The sequence below is a fragment of the Rhinoderma darwinii genome, chromosome 1 (genome assembly GCF_050947455.1).
Source record: "Rhinoderma darwinii isolate aRhiDar2 chromosome 1, aRhiDar2.hap1, whole genome shotgun sequence".
NCBI lineage: Eukaryota > Metazoa > Chordata > Amphibia > Anura > Rhinodermatidae > Rhinoderma > Rhinoderma darwinii.
Window position 1 is genome coordinate 331,752,696 of NC_134687.1, and position 17,043 is coordinate 331,769,738.

General features: G+C 41.3%; 1 protein-coding gene across 1 annotated transcript in view; it reads left to right on the forward strand.

The window, feature by feature from the left end:
• Nucleotides 1-17,043, forward strand: part of MUSK (muscle associated receptor tyrosine kinase) — a 218,161-nt gene that overhangs the window by 57,748 nt on the left and 143,370 nt on the right. The gene's annotated exons all lie outside the window — the stretch shown is intronic.

The window sequence follows — 17,043 nt, forward strand, 5'->3', positions numbered from 1 at the left end:
GGACATGAGGTCAATAAGAATCTGAAAATCCTCAGTGGCGCGCACGCCAGCTGGCATATGCGCCAAATGCAGAGAGGAAGTAAACCCTGTTGCGCAGGTGCAAGATGGAACATGATCCGGAGTTTGCGCAGAAAGACGGGACCCCTCAGACACAAGGTCAATAAAAATCTGTCAATATCTTATGTGCACCTGCGCTGGAGCCGAGCGCATGTGCAAAGGGCAGAGGCGCTGTCAGCCACACTGTGCAGGCGATGAGCATGAAACACAGCTCGGAGCCTGTGCAGAGGGTGAGGCACATCAGCCACACTGTCGAATGCAGCAGGATGCATGCACAACAGCGAAGGGGAGATTCAAAACCTGACATAGCAAAGGAGAGCGTCGCCCATATAGAGCACAAAAAATATAGCATATGCAAATATTTATAGAGAAAAAGCACAAAAAGTATATTGTAGGTGTAGTAGAACATATATATATATATGGATTAAACCTAGTATTGAATACACAGTCTCATTCATCCAAAATGGGTCTAAAGACACAAAGGTAACTATTGGGTTGCACCCATGGGTCAATAGAACATAAAAGTATCTAAGCCTCAAAAAAGTGATCAAATAATACAGTGTAAGAAATGAATAGATAAATATCCCAAAAATGTGATATGTAAAAATATAAAAGTTAATAGTGTATAGACCGGCTATATAACCACAGAGACACGCAGGACCTGCTGACACAGAACCTATCAGTGCTACTGACCTGATGGATTCAGGTCTCAGCGCTAGATAAAATGTAATTAGAAAGATACACCAAACAAACTGATATATGTTTTTATTTTTTTTAAGAAACACGTTTTAAAAGGTGTACATAGCCTTTAAATACTAACAAGACGAACATAATAAGAATATCCTTATTACTTAACTTCTTTTAAAACACTTACCCAGTATGGCTCTGTCTTTTTTTCGGTAGATGGCGTGTTAGCAGCGTTTTTTGTAAATAAATCAAAGGTTAGCGTAATAGCCAAAGTTTAGTTACTATGGCCCACATTTATTATGCAGTTTATAGCAGTCGATGCAAATGGTGACATAACAAATTTACAGTACAATTTGCCACTTTTCTCATCGCTCACCAAAATTAGAGAGTGAAAGGCATGGTCTCCAAGGAGACATGGTTCAGGAAACAATTATTTTTTTAAAAAATAGGTGAAAATGGAGCAAATCAACACCTATTTATATCAGGCATGCATTTTATTTTCTGACTGCCAAAATACATTTTGTGCAAATCACTCCAAATGTCTCCTTTACTTAGAATGTAAAGGAGACAGTAAATGTGGGACACATCTCTTTAATTCACAGAGATATTGTTATTTTCTAGAGATAACAGGAAATGCAGCTACATTGGTTGTCACCTTTGTATTAGCTTTTCAACAACTTGGTGGTAAAACTGTCACTTTGTAATTGATTGAACATAGTGACAGAATGAAAGTTGATGTCAGATACTGAGAAGCTAATGTAAAGGTGACAACCAATATGACAGCTCATCTTGTAAATAGGTAACAATTCATTTCTCCACACAGGATGCCCGAACCAAGCAGCAGTTTGTGGCCGAAGGATCTACACAGTTTTCTTTTATCCACTCTGATTTCGATCAGTCAGTACATGCCGAACATGATAGCAGTCTCTGAAACACACAATGAGGCATTAATTCATAGATGTTACATTTAACGCGTTCAATTAATACATATTATATAACTGTCTACTAATAATAACATATGCAAGGTAGGAAACAAAGGGAGAAATCCTCCAGCTCACCTGACACAAAGATTTGAGTGTCGCTGTCAGCGCCTGGATCTTTTTCGTGTCGGCACACGATACAGGAACAGAGGTAACAGAAAAAATGGTCCAGCGCTGGACCATTTTTTCTGTTACCAACATATGCAAGGGTTATAGCCCGGTATAAATAGGCAGATTAAGCATTCAGGAGTTTGGGACAGTTTGGTAACAATCTCTGTTAGAGCTTTCATAGGATTTATAAACTTTCATTTTATATTCAGCTCTATCTATGATATAAATATAAGACACTAAGTAGATGAGAAATAGTGGACACTGTAGTCAACACCATGGACTCCTAGGTATTCTCTTTAGCATTGCTGGGAAAAGATCATATCCATATGTAGCAGTAGTAGCGCTACATGAATGTGGCTAGAACAGAAGTTAATACACTTCTTCAGTTATAGAAATTATTTCTTGGCGCTTAGTGAAAAAAAAAAGTCACTACTTTCCCTAATAATTCAATGTGTATGAGGACGGTATATGGCTGTTTAATGAATGCATTAATATTATGGGAAGTTTCTCTTCAACCTTCCTACTGATTATTCCGAGCTGTACTCGGGCAGTAGGAAAAGTACAAAACTGTATTTACAAGAGAAACACACTTTCCGCTCATTTCTATTTGGAAATAATCTGTGCAGATCTAAAGCAGTTCAAGGACCATATGGATCTAAAATATGCTGTTTTTTTTTATCAACTGGGTGTTTGTCCTTGCCCCTGGTTCGCTGTTGGCAGAGACATGCAATCTTATAGATGGTGCCAAAATAGCCAATAATTGAACTGGGAAATCATCTGGAGTGCAGAAGGCAGCATAAACAATTTAAAGTTACAATGTCCACCATTTTTAATGTTTGCATAAGCTTTCAACTTACAGTACACAGAGGCACACTCCTCACTCAGGAAAGTTATCTCTGATGGTATCTGATCCTGTTCAAATTATATTGCTCCCATACAGACATAAAACATTCATCTGACTATGGCCATAGACTTAAACACTAAGTTGAAAACATACATGATTGTGTAAGTGTAACTTGTAGGCATCATGCACACTCATTCTGAACATACCCTATAAAAGTATTGGTATATGGTAAGAGTTGTAGACAATAGGGGATGTAGATTCAAGAGTGCAAAGAATGTATAAGTACAAATATTAAAAAATTATGCAAATGCTGTATATCTAACAAAGACTTTACTGATCACTGATCAATGATATTTTACAAGGACAAGATTAACACCATATGACAAGAAACATGTCACAATTTTCCTCCTTGAAATATTCACGTTCCTTAGCTTATTTTCTATATACTCTCATTGTACTACCTTTGTCTTTTTTCTATGACTAGTAACAAAATGTTTACTTTATTGTTCTTAATTATAATAATGGATATCTTTCATACATACCTGTTGCCTCTTTTTTATTCTTGCTTTAAAAATTAAAAGTTTATGTCTCTTGTGTAATAGTCTATATTATTTAATGTATTAGTAGATTATCTCAGTTTGAAGCAGACATACCAGAAGAAATGTATCAAAATATGTATATTACAAATTGGAAACCATAATATCTTATTGTTGTGCTGAAGTTATCTCAATATCTTAACCCCTTCCCTCTCTGGCCACTTTTGACCTTCCTGACAGTCTAATTTTTCTAATCTGATGTGTTTTACTTTATGTGGTAACAACTTTGGAATGCTCTTACCGATCCAAGCGATTCTGAGAATGTTTTCTCGTGACACATTAGACTCTATGTTATGGCAAAATTTGCTCGATACATTCAGTATTTAATTGTGAAAAACACCAAAATTTTGCCTAAAATTGCAAAAATTTAAATTTTTCTAAATTTGAATGTATCTGCTTGTAAGACAGGCAATTATACCACACAAAATTGTTGCTAATTAACATCCCCCATATGTCTACTTTAGATTGGCGTCATTCTTTGAACTTCCTTTGATTTTTCTAGGACGTTACAAGGCTTAGAACTTTAGCAGCAATTTCTCACATTTTCAAGAAAATTTCAAAAGGCATTTTTTTCAGGGACCAGTTCAGTTGTGAAGTGGCTATGCGGGCCTTATGTATTATAAACCCCCCAATAAGACACACAATTTGAAAAACGTCACCCCTCAAAGTATTCAAAACAGGATTTAGAAAGTTTCTTAACTTTTTAGACATTTCACAGGAATTGAAGCAATGTAGAGGTGAAATTTACAAATGTAATTTTTTTTGCAGAAATTAATTTTTATCAATTTTTTTGTAACACAGAAGACTTTAGAAGAGAAACACAACTCAGTATTTATTGCCCAGATTCTGCAGTTTTTAGAAATATCCCACATGTGGCCCTAGTGTGGTATTGGACTGAAGCACAGGCCTCAGAAGCAAAGGAGCACCTAATGAATTTTGGGGCCTCCTTTTTATGAGAATATATTTTAGGCAACACGTCAGGTTTTAAGTTTTTGCATCGTCGCATTCAAAGAGCTATAACTTTTTTATTTTTGTGTCGACATAGCTGTATAAGGACTTTTTTTCGCGGGACAAGTTGTATTTTATAATAGCACCATTTTGGGGTACATATAATTTATTGATTAACTTTTTAAGAACTTTTTTTAGCGGGGTACTGGAAAAAAACTTAAATTTTGCCATTTGTTTTGCATCTTAATTTTACGCCGTTTACCGCGTGGTATAAATAACATAATAACTTTATTACAATTGTGGCGATACAAATTTATACTGATTTGTTTATGTTTTCCTACTTTTACTACTTTTTTTTCAAAATTATTTGCTTTTGTGTCGCCATCTTTTAAGAGCCATAACTTTTTCCTTTTTTGACCGATGCAGCTGTATGAGTGCTTTTTTTTTGCGGGACGACTTGTAGTTTGTATTGGTACAATTTTGGAGTAGATGCGACGGTTTGATCACTTTTTATTAAATTCTTTTGAAGGCAGGATGAACAGAAAACAGTAATTCTGGCGTTGTTTTTTATTATATTTTTTACGGCGTTCACCGTGCGCAGTTAGGTTCGTTACGGACGTGGCGATACCAAATATGAGTAACTTTTTACTTTTTTTTTATAAAGTATTTTGTAAGGGGAAAAAGTGGGCTTTTTTTGTTATTTTTTAGTCCCACTGGGGGACTTTACTGTGCAGACTTTTGATTGCTATTATAATACACTGCAATACTTCGGTATTGCAGTGTATTATTGCCGGTCAGTGTAAAACTGACAGGCACCTGTTAGGTCATGCCTTAAGCCCCCAGGCTGCCATAGAAACCATCGGCACACCGTGATGCAGGCGGGGATGCCAGTGGGATGAGAGAGGGAGCCCCCTCCCTCTAAAATCACTCAGATGCGGCGCCCGCTATTCAGCACTGCATCTGAGGGGTTAAATATGATCGGAGAACACTGCTAGTGGTCTCCGATCGTTGCCCTGAAGCCCGAGGGTGTTACTGGGGAAAGTTCTTCTGAAGTGCCGACGTGGAAACGCGTTGCTTCAGAAGAACTACCCTGAACAGCCGACATAAAAACACTATACGCCGGTCGTTAAGGGGTTAAGGGGTGTAGTGTGCATTTTCACTCCACAGTCATTTCCATAAATGATTGCACTGCAGATGGTGCAAAGTAAAAATTTACTTTTTTCCCTAGATATGCCATTTCAGTGGCAAATATGTTGTGCCCAGCTTGTGCCACTCGAGACACACAACCCAAAAATTGTTAAAAGGGTTCTACTAGGTATGGCAATGTCATATATGTGGAAGTAAACAGCTGTTTGGGCACGCTGTAGGGTTCTGAAGGGAGGGAGCACCTTTTGGCTTTTGGAGCGTGGATTTGCTTCGTAGTCGTTTTGTTTGGTGTTTTACTGGTATTTTAGTTTAAAAACACCAAAAAAGGCCATACTTACAAATGGACACAGCCAGGTTAGAAACGCTGATGAAGGAGAGTGAGCAGGTGCTTTAAATAATAATAGCCACTTCCACTAGTCTTGAGGGGAGTGGTGTGTGTGGTGCATGGGATGTGTAGTAAGAAATAATAAATGATGGTATTTTGGTTTATAATGTGAGGGCATATGTAAGCTGGGAAGAGTACATCAGGGGCATAGTGAGGTGGTATAATAATAGGGTAAAATAATCCATAGATATTTGCTACGCTGTGAAACAATCCTTTCTGCACAGGCCGGTGTCAGACTGATAAATGTCTTTCCTTATCCCCTTTATGGTCCACACTCCGCACCTTTGCAGTTTGGGGAATTTTGCTGGGAAGTGTTGTCCTGGTATAATACGGGCACCCTCGCTTCCAGCAGATATGTTTGGGCCCTACCATTCCTGGTTCCTTAATTTTAGGGCCTTGATAATTCGCCTCTTGAAACAGAAGAAATGCTCCCCTCGGGCCTGCACAGCTGCATATTTTTCTTTCCTGACTTATTGGAGCCTTAACGAACTTATTTTTTAATAGACGTAGTGGCATGAGGGCTATTTTTTTTGCAGGACGCGCTGTAGTTATTATTGGTACCATTTTGGGGTACATGCGACTTTTTCGTCACTTTTTATCCTATTTCTTTGGGAGGCAAAGTGACCAAAAAACAGCAATTCTGGCATCGTTTTTTACAGGATTTTTTTTACACCATCTACCATACATTGTAAATGACATGTTAAGCTTATTCTGCGGGCCAGTACGATTCTGGTGATGCCAAATTTATTACACTTTTTTATATTTTACATCTTTTTGCACAATAAAATTTATTTTTTAAAAATAATGTATTTTTTCTGTCGCCATGTTGTGAGAACCATAACTGTTTAATTTTTTTCATCGACCGAGCTGTATGTGGGCTTGTTTTTTGCGAGATGAGCTATAGTTTTTATAGGTACCATTTTTGGATACATGCGACTTTTTTATTACTTTTTATTCCAATTTGTGTGGGGCAAAGTGACCAAAAAAAAAGAAATTCTGGCATTGTTTTTTAAGTTTGTTTTTTTTATGCCGTTCACTGCGTGGAATAAATAACATAATATTTTTATAGTTCAGCCCGTTACGGAAGCGGCGATACCAAATATGTATGGTTTATTTATTTTTTCAATAATAAAGGACTTGATTAGGGAAAAAGGGCAATTGTGTTTTATTTTATTACTTGAAACTTATTATATTTTTTACAACTTATTTTTTCACTTTTTTTTTTACACTTTTCTTTAGTCCTACTAGGGGACTTGAAGGTCCAACTGTCAGATTATTTTTCTAATACATTGCACAACCTATATAGTGCAATGTATTAGATCTTGCAGCGATCGCTTTTGAACGCTGCACTTAAGGAGTTAATGGTGGGGATCGGAGTAAACTTTGGTCCCCGCTATTACCCCACTATTACCCCAGGGTGTGAGCTGGAACATGCAGACAACACCCGGGGATGGTGGAGCAGACTCAGCTTCTGAGCTGGTGTCCACCATTTGTTGTAAAATGGTTTTCCATGACGTATCCATACGACAAATTTCGGGAAGGGGTTAAGGTCCTTTTACACTGTCCCACTAGGAGCTAGTATGGGGACGAGCGATTGTTACTCCGATCGCTTGTCCCTATACATTTCGATCATGTCGAGTCGACAACACATCTCCCTGGTTACACAACGACAACGATAATATTTTGGGCATTTAAAACGACAGAATCAGCCGATGTTTACACAGGGCAATTATTGGGAATGAGTGTTCTGTGAACGCTTGTTTGCCCGATAATTGACCGGTATAAAAGGGCCCTTATAAGTGCAGAATTAGTCTTTGGTCTTCTAACATAAAGCAGTCATCTCAGCATAGAAGTAGATTTTAACCCCTTAACAACCGGCGTATAGTGTTTTTATGTCGGCTGTTCAGGGTAGTTCTTCTGAAGTGTCGGCTTTTCACGTCGGCACTTCAGAAGAACTTTCTCCGCATCGTGCAGGGTGCTGCTGAAAACCGGGCTGCTGGTAACAGCCTCAGACTTCAGGGCAATGATCGTAGACCACTAGCAGTGTGTGAGCAACAGCCTTGGCTTCAGAGTGATGATCGGAGACCAATAACAGTGGTCTCCGTTCATGTGATCACTGTGAGAACCATTCACAGTGATCACAAAATGAAAAACTAAGTGTTTCTCCTACCTGTCTCTCTGTCTCTCCTCAGGGTATGTTCACACGATAGCAGGCATTTACGTGTGAAAAGACAGACTGTTTTCAAGAGAAAACAGCTGCCTCGTTTCACACGTAAATGCTCCTCCTCGTATTATGCGAGGCGTCTGTGACGCTCGTAAATCTTGAGCTGCTCTTCATTGAGTTCAATGAAGAACGGCTCAAATTACGTTGCAATGAAGTGCCCTGCACTTATTTGCCGAGGCAGTCAATTTACGCATCATCGTTTGACAGCTGTCAAACGACGACGCGTAAATTACAGGTCGTCTGCACAGTACGTCGGCAAACCCATTCAAATAAATGGGCAGATGTTTGCCGACGTATTGTAGCCCTATTTTCAGGCGTAAATACGCCTTGTTTACGCCTGAAAATAGGTCGTGTGAACCCAGCCTCACACTTGTTACTCTGTATGAGAAGAGACAGAGAGAGAATTTTACTGTGACACCAAAGACACAAAATTACAAAAAATGTAATATATACACTTTATATAAACTTCAATTGTATACCTAGGCTAGGGTTATCCTTATGGCACGTTCACACGTGGCGGAGTTTTTCCGCTGCAAATGTTGGTGCAGATTTGGGGCATTTACACAACGAATCTGCACCAAGAATTGCATATTTGACAGGTAGTTCAGACGATGCAGAAAACACAGCGAACTTGCCACAGATTTCAGTTTTTGCATTGCAAAGGCTGAAATCCGCAGTGAAATTCCGCCTCTTCTCCGCCACAGACAGTGCATGCTGCGGAGGGAAAATTCTGCACCGCAGCCTATGGTCCGCAGCTGAGTTTTCCGCAACGTCTGCACTAACTTTCCTAAAAATGTATAGGAAAAAATGTAAAAAACGGCCGCTGGAGAATTCCACTGCGGACTGTCCGCAGCGGAATTCCACAGCAATTCCGCCACGTGTGAACGTGCCCTTAGGGTTAGTCTAGGGTTATTCTAGGTTCTATTCTAGAGTTAGTCTAGGGTTAGCCTAGGTTTAGTCTAGGTTTAGCCTAGGGTTTTTGTGTAGCGTACGTGTGTGACGTCTGTGTATTTTTTTTTGTGCAAAAAAAAAAAAGTTTAAAAAAATACAGTGAAGGAAATAAGTATTTGATCCCTTGCTGATTTTGTAAGTTTGCCCACTGTCAAAGTCATGAACAGTCTAGAATTTTTAGGCTAGGTTAATTTTACCAGTGAGAGATAGATTATATTAAAAAAAAAACAGAAAATCACATAGTCAAAATTATATATATTTATTTGCATTGTGCACAGAGAAATAAGTATTTGATCCCTTTGGCAAACAAGACTTAATACTTGGTGGCAAAACCCTTGTTGGCAAGCACAGCAGTCAGACGTTTTTTGTAGCTGATGATGAGGTTTGCACACATGTTAGATGGAATTTTGGCCCACTCCTCTTTGCAGATCATCTGTAAATCATTAAGATTTCGAGGTTGTCGCTTGGCAACTCGGATCTTCAGCTCCCTCCATAAGTTTTCGATGGGATTAAGGTCTGGAGACTGGCTAGGCCACTCCATGACCTTAATGTGCTTCTTTTTGAGCCACTCCTTTGTTGCCTTGGCTGTATGTTTCGGGTCATTGTCGTGCTGGAAGACCCAGCCACGAGACATTTTTAATTTCCTGGTGGAGGGAAGGAAGTTGTCACTCAGAATTTGACGGTACATGGCTCCATCCATTCTCCCATTGATGCGGAGAAGTAGTCCTGTGCCCTTAGCAGAGAAACACCCCCAAAACATAATGTTTCCACCTCAATGCTTGACAGGGGGGACGGTGTTCTTTGGGTCATAGGCAGCATTTCTCTTCCTCCAAACACGGCGAGTTGAGTTAATGCCAAAGAGCTCAATTTCAGTCTCATCTGACCACAGCACCTTCTCCCAATCACTCTCAGAATCATCCAGATGTTCATTCACAAACTTCAGACGGGCCTGTACATGTGCCTTCTTTAGCAGGGGGACCTTGCCGGCACTGCAGGATTTTAATCTATTACGGCATAATATGTTATCAATGTTTTTCTTGGTGACTGTGGTCCCAGCTGCCTTGAGATCATTAACAAGTTCCCCCCGTGTAGTTTTCGGCTGAGCTCTCACCTTCCTCAGTATTTTTTTTGTGCAAAAAAAAAAAAGTTTAAAAAAATACAGTGAAGGAAATAAGTATTTGATCCCTTGCTGATTTTGTAAGTTTGCCCACTGTCAAAGTCATGAACAGTCTAGAATTTTTAGGCTAGGTTAATTTTACCAGTGAGAGATAGATTATATTAAAAAAAAAACAGAAAATCACATAGTCAAAATTATATATATTTATTTGCATTGTGCACAGAGAAATAAGTATTTGATCCCTTTGGCAAACAAGACTTAATACTTGGTGGCAAAACCCTTGTTGGCAAGCACAGCAGTCAGACGTTTTTTGTAGCTGATGATGAGGTTTGCACACATGTTAGATGGAATTTTGGCCCACTCCTCTTTGCAGATCATCTGTAAATCATTAAGATTTCGAGGTTGTCGCTTGGCAACTCGGATCTTCAGCTCCCTCCATAAGTTTTCGATGGGATTAAGGTCTGGAGACTGGCTAGGCCACTCCATGACCTTAATGTGCTTCTTTTTGAGCCACTCCTTTGTTGCCTTGGCTGTATGTTTCGGGTCATTGTCGTGCTGGAAGACCCAGCCACGAGACATTTTTAATTTCCTGGTGGAGGGAAGGAGGTTGTCACTCAGAATTTGACGGTACATGGCTCCATCCATTCTCCCATTGATGCGGAGAAGTAGTCCTGTGCCCTTAGCAGAGAAACACCCCCAAAACATAATGTTTCCACCTCAATGCTTGACAGGGGGGACAGTGTTCTTTGGGTCATAGGCAGCATTTCTCTTCCTCCAAACACGGCGAGTTGAGTTAATGCCAAAGAGCTCAATTTCAGTCTCATCTGACCACAGCACCTTCTCCCAATCACTCTCAGAATCATCCAGATGTTCATTCGCAAACTTCAGACGGGCCTGTACATGTGCCTTCTTGAGCAGGGGGACCTTGCCGGCACTGCAGGATTTTAATCTATTACGGCATAATATGTTATCAATGGTTTTCTTGGTGACTGTGGTCCCAGCTGCCTTGAGATCATTAACAAGTTCCCCCCGTGTAGTTTTCGGCTGAGCTCTCACCTTCCTCAGTATTTTTTTTGTGCAAAAAAAAAAAAGTTTAAAAAAATACAGTGAAGGAAATAAGTATTTGATCCCTTGCTGATTTTGTAAGTTTGCCCACTGTCAAAGTCATGAACAGTCTAGAATTTTTAGGCTAGGTTAATTTTACCAGTGAGAGATAGATTATATTAAAAAAAAACAGAAAATCACATAGTCAAAATTATATATATTTATTTGCATTGTGCACAGAGAAATAAGTATTTGATCCCTTTGGCAAACAAGACTTAATACTTGGTGGCAAAACCCTTGTTGGCAAGCACAGCAGTCAGACGTTTTTTGTAGCTGATGATGAGGTTTGCACACATGTTAGATGGAATTTTGGCCCACTCCTCTTTGCAGATCATCTGTAAATCATTAAGATTTCGAGGTTGTCGCTTGGCAACTCGGATCTTCAGCTCCCTCCATAAGTTTTCGATGGGATTAAGGTCTGGAGACTGGCTAGGCCACTCCATGACCTTAATGTGCTTCTTTTTGAGCCACTCCTTTGTTGCCTTGGCTGTATGTTTCGGGTCATTGTCGTGCTGGAAGACCCAGCCACGAGACATTTTTAATTTCCTGGTGGAGGGAAGGAGGTTGTCACTCAGAATTTGACGGTACATGGCTCCATCCATTCTCCCATTGATGCGGAGAAGTAGTCCTGTGCCCTTAGCAGAGAAACACCCCCAAAACATAATGTTTCCACCTCAATGCTTGACAGGGGGGACGGTGTTCTTTGGGTCATAGGCAGCATTTCTCTTCCTCCAAACACGGCGAGTTGAGTTAATGCCAAAGAGCTCAATTTCAGTCTCATCTGACCACAGCACCTTCTCCCAATCACTCTCAGAATCATCCAGATGTTCATTCACAAACTTCAGACGGGCCTGTACATGTGCCTTCTTGAGCAGGGGGACCTTGCCGGCACTGCAGGATTTTAATCTATTACGGCATAATATGTTATCAATGGTTTTCTTGGTGACTGTGGTCCCAGCTGCCTTGAGATCATTAACAAGTTCCCCCCGTGTAGTTTTCGGCTGAGCTCTCACCTTCCTCAGGATCAAGGATACCCCACGAGGTGAGATTTTGCATGGAGCCCCAGATCGATGTCGATTGACAGTCATTTTGTATGTCTTCCATTTTCTTACTATTGCACCAACAGTTGTCTCCTTCTCACCCAGCGTCTTACTTATGGTTTTGAAGCCCATTCCAGCCTTGTGCAGGTCCATGATCTTGTCCCTGACATCCTTAGAAAGCTCTTTGGTCTTGCCCATGTTGTAGAGGTTAGAGTCAGACTGATTAATTGAGTCTGTGGACAGGAGTCTTTTATATAGGTGACCATTTAAGACAGCTGTCTTTAATGCAGGCACCAAGTTGATTTGGAGCGTGAAACTGGTCTGGAGGAGGCTGAACTCTTAATGGTTGGTAGGGGATCAAATACTTATTTCTCTGTGCACAATGCAAATACATATATATAATTTTGACTATGTGATTTTCTTTTTTTTTTTTTATATAATCTATCTCTCACTGGTAAAATTGACCTAGCCTAAAAATTCTAGACTGTTCATGACTTTGACAGTGGGCAAATTTACAAAATCAGCAAGGGATCAAATACTTATTTCCTTCAGGCCGGATTTACACGAGCGTGTGCGTTTTGCGCGCGCAAAAAACGCTGCGTTTTGCACGCGCAAAAGGCATTTGACAGCTCCGTGTGTCATCCGTGTATGATGCGCGGCTGCGTGATTTTCACGCAGCCGCCATCATAGAGATGAGGTAGTCGACGCCCGTCACTGTCCAAGGTGCTGAAAGAGCTAACTGATCGGCAATAACTCTTTCAGCACCCTCATCAGTGAATGCCGATCACAATATACAGCAACCTGTGAATAAAAAAAGACGTTCAAACTTACCATGAACTGCCTGCTTCCTCCAGTCCGGTCTCCCGGCCGTTGCCTTGGTGACGCGTCCCTCTCTTGTCATCCGGCCCCACCTCCCAGGATGACGCGGCAGGCCATGAGACCGCTGCAGCCTGTGATTGGCTGCAGCCTGTGCTTGGCCTGTGATTGGCTGCAGCTGTCACTTGGCCTGAATTGTCATCCCGGGAGGTCGGACTGGAGGAAGGAGCAGGGACTTATCGGTAAGTCCGAACTTCTGTTTTTTTTTACACGTATATGTATATTGTGATCGAAAGTCACTGTCCATGGTGCTGAAACAGTTTAAGTCTTTGAGCACCGTGGGCAGTGACTGTCTCCTGACGTCGCGTACCCGAACATTTTTTGCCGGGTTCGGTCAAAACGAGTTCGGCCGAACCCGGTGAAGTTCGGTGCGCTCATCTCTAATTTGACACTCCGTTTGGATGTTTGTAACCAGAAAAGCACGTGGTGCTTTTCTGTTTACATTCATCCTTTTGACAGCTCTTGCGTGATTTTCGCGCATGCAACGCAGGACCGTTCGTGTGGCATGCGTTGTTTTCACGCACCCATTGAAGTCAATGGGTGCGTGTTGTGTGAAAAACGCAAGAATATAGAACATGTCGTGAGTTTTACGCAACGCACTCACGCAGCGCAAAATTCACGCATCGTCTAAACAGCCCCATAGACTATTATAGGTGCGTACGACACGCGTGAAAAGCACGCGCGTCGCACGCGCGTATAATACGCTCGTGTAAATGAGGCCTCACTGTATATGTAAAAAAAAAAGTTTTATAGTCTACGTGTTTGTTCGACATCAGTTTTATGCGAAGCGTGCTTTTGTGACGTCCGTGCATTTTTGTCTGTGAAAAAAAAAAAGTTAAGAAAAAATAATACAATTTGTCAGCGTTTGCGTCTGGTTACAGTCTTTGTCGTACGTATGTGTAATTACAATGGCCCATAGAAGGTTCACGGTGCAAGAGGCATACGCCATGTTAATTTATGACTCTGATGAAAGCGATACAGAAACCGCGTCCAAGGTAAAAATGTTGTCTACCAGTGATAGCGATGACAGTGATACGCTTTCTGAAAATGCAAGTGTCGCTGCAGAGTCCACAAGTACAGGGCATGCCGCAGAAGTACCACAAAACATGGCCCACTCTATTCCCCAAGAATATATTGAGTGGGTACCCTCAGAGTCATTTTCCCCTAATATCCCAGAATTTATTGCCACACCAGGGATAAATATTAGGGTATGTTCACACGCAGTGTTTTCAGGCGTATTTCGGGCATTTTACGCCTCGAATTACACCTGAAAAAACGGCTCCATTAGGCCTACAAACATCTGCCCATTGCCTGCAGTGGGTTTTACGATGTTCTGTTCCCACAAGCCTTTATTTTACGCGTCGCTGTCAAAAACTGGAGCGTAAAAAAACGCTCCGTAAAAAGAAGTAGCATGTCACTTCTTGAGGCGTTTTTTGGAGCGGATTTTCCATTGAACACTATGAAAAACGCCTCAAAAAATGCCTCAAAAAACGCCTGAAAAGAAGCCTCAAAAGAAGCTCCAAATTTAATTTTCAGCTTCAAAAACGCCTGAAAATCAGAGGCTGTTTTCTCTGAAATCAGCTCCGTATTTTTCAGACGTTTTGCTCACTGCGTGTGAACATACCCTAAGGCTGTGTTCACACAGAGTTATTTGCAGGAGGAAAATTCCTCCTGCAAAAACTGCTCCAGACGGTTTTTGCACAGTGGTTTGACAAAAACTCGTCAAAACACTAGTCGAGGCGTTTTTTTCCTCTTTCTGACTGATTGAAATGGGGTTTTGGAGGCGGAAACCGCCTCAAGATGGGTCATGACGCTTCTTTTTACCGCAACGCGTTTTTTTTACTCAGTGTGAACAGGGCCTAAATGTGGAAAATTTTACAGCCCTCGATTTTTTTAAAATATTCATTACAGATGAACTATTAGAGCTGGTTGTTAACCAAACCAATCTGTATGCTCGCCAATTCTTTGCTGTAAAGCCAACGTCGTCCTATGCAAAGCAGTGGCACCCCACAAATACTGGTATTTACTGGTATTTACTGTACATATTACTGTATATGTAAAAAAAAAAGTTTTATAATCTACGTGTTTGTTCGACATCAGTTTTATGCGAAGCGTGCTTTTGTGACGTCCGTGCATTTTTGTCTGTGAAAAAAAAAAAGTTAAGAAAAAATAATACAATTTGTCAGCGTTTGCGTCTGGTTACAGTCTTTGTCGTACGTATGTGTAATTACAATGGCCCATAGAAGGTTCACGGTGCAAGAGGCATACGCCATGTTAATTTATGACTCTGATGAAAGCGATACAGAAACCGCGTCCAAGGTAAAAATGTTGTCTACCAGTGATAGCGATGACAGTGATACGCTTTCTGAAAATGCAAGTGTCGCTGCAGAGTCCACAAGTACAGGGCATGCCGCAGAAGTACCACAAAACATGGCCCACTCTATTCCCCAAGAATATATTGAGTGGGTACCCTCAGAGTCATTTTCCCCTAATATCCCAGAATTTATTGCCACACCAGGGATAAATATTAGGGTATGTTCACACGCAGTGTTTTCAGGCGTATTTCGGGCATTTTACGCCTCGAATTACACCTGAAAAAACGGCTCCATTAGGCCTACAAACATCTGCCCATTGCCTGCAGTGGGTTTTACGATGTTCTGTTCCCACAAGCCTTTATTTTACGCGTCGCTGTCAAAAACTGGAGCGTAAAAAAACGCTCCGTAAAAAGAAGTAGCATGTCACTTCTTGAGGCGTTTTTTGGAGCGGATTTTCCATTGAACACTATGAAAAACGCCTCAAAAAATGCCTCAAAAAACGCCTGAAAAGAAGCCTCAAAAGACGCTCCAAATTTAATTTTCAGCTTCAAAAACGCCTGAAAATCAGAGGCTGTTTTCTCTGAAATCAGCTCCGTATTTTTCAGACGTTTTGCTCACTGCGTGTGAACATACCCTAAGGCTGTGTTCACACAGAGTTATTTGCAGGAGGAAAATTCCTCCTGCAAAAACTGCTCCAGACGGTTTTTGCACAGTGGTTTGACAAAAACTCATCAAAACACTAGTCGAGGCGTTTTTTTCCTCTTTCTGACTGATTGAAATGGGGTTTTGGAGGCGGAAACCGCCTCAAGATGGGTCATGACGCTTCTTTTTACCGCAACGCGTTTTTTTTACTCAGTGTGAACAGGGCCTAAATGTGGAAAATTTTACAGCCCTCGATTTTTTTAAAATATTCATTACAGATGAACTATTAGAGCTGGTTGTTAACCAAACCAATCTGTATGCTCGCCAATTCTTTGCTGTAAAGCCAACGTCGTCCTATGCAAAGCAGTGGCACCCCACAAATACTGGTGAACTTAAAAAAAAATTGGGGCTCATCCTCAACATGGGGTTAGTGAAAAAGCCCTCAATCCGGTCATATTGGGCAACAAGCCCTACACATGCCACACCTGTTTTTCCAGCCGTTATGACCAGAAGCAGATATGAAGTGCTAATGCGCTTCCTTCATTTTAAGGGCAGATACAGACGAACGTTGCGTTTTTGCGCGCGCAAACCACGCTGCGTTTTGCGCGCGCAAAAACCATTTGACAGCTGCGTGTGTCATCCGTGTCTGATGCGCGGCTGCGTGATTTTCGCGCAGCCACCATCATAGAGATGAGGCTAGTCGACGGCCGTCACTGTCCAAGGTGCTGAAAGAGCTAACTCTTTCAGCACCCTCGACAGTGAATGCCGAACACAATATCGAAAAACCTGTAGAAAAAAAAGAAAAAGTTCGTACTTACCGAGAACTTCCCGGTCGTTGCCTTGGTGACGCGTCCTTGGTGACGCGTCCTTGGTGACGCGCCTCTCTTGACATCGGGCCCCACCTCCCTGGATGACGCGCCAGTCCATGTGACCGCTGCAGCCTGTGCTTGGCCTGTGATTGGCTGGAGCTGTCACTTGGACTTAATTGTCATCCCGGGAGGTCAGACTGGAGGAAGAAGC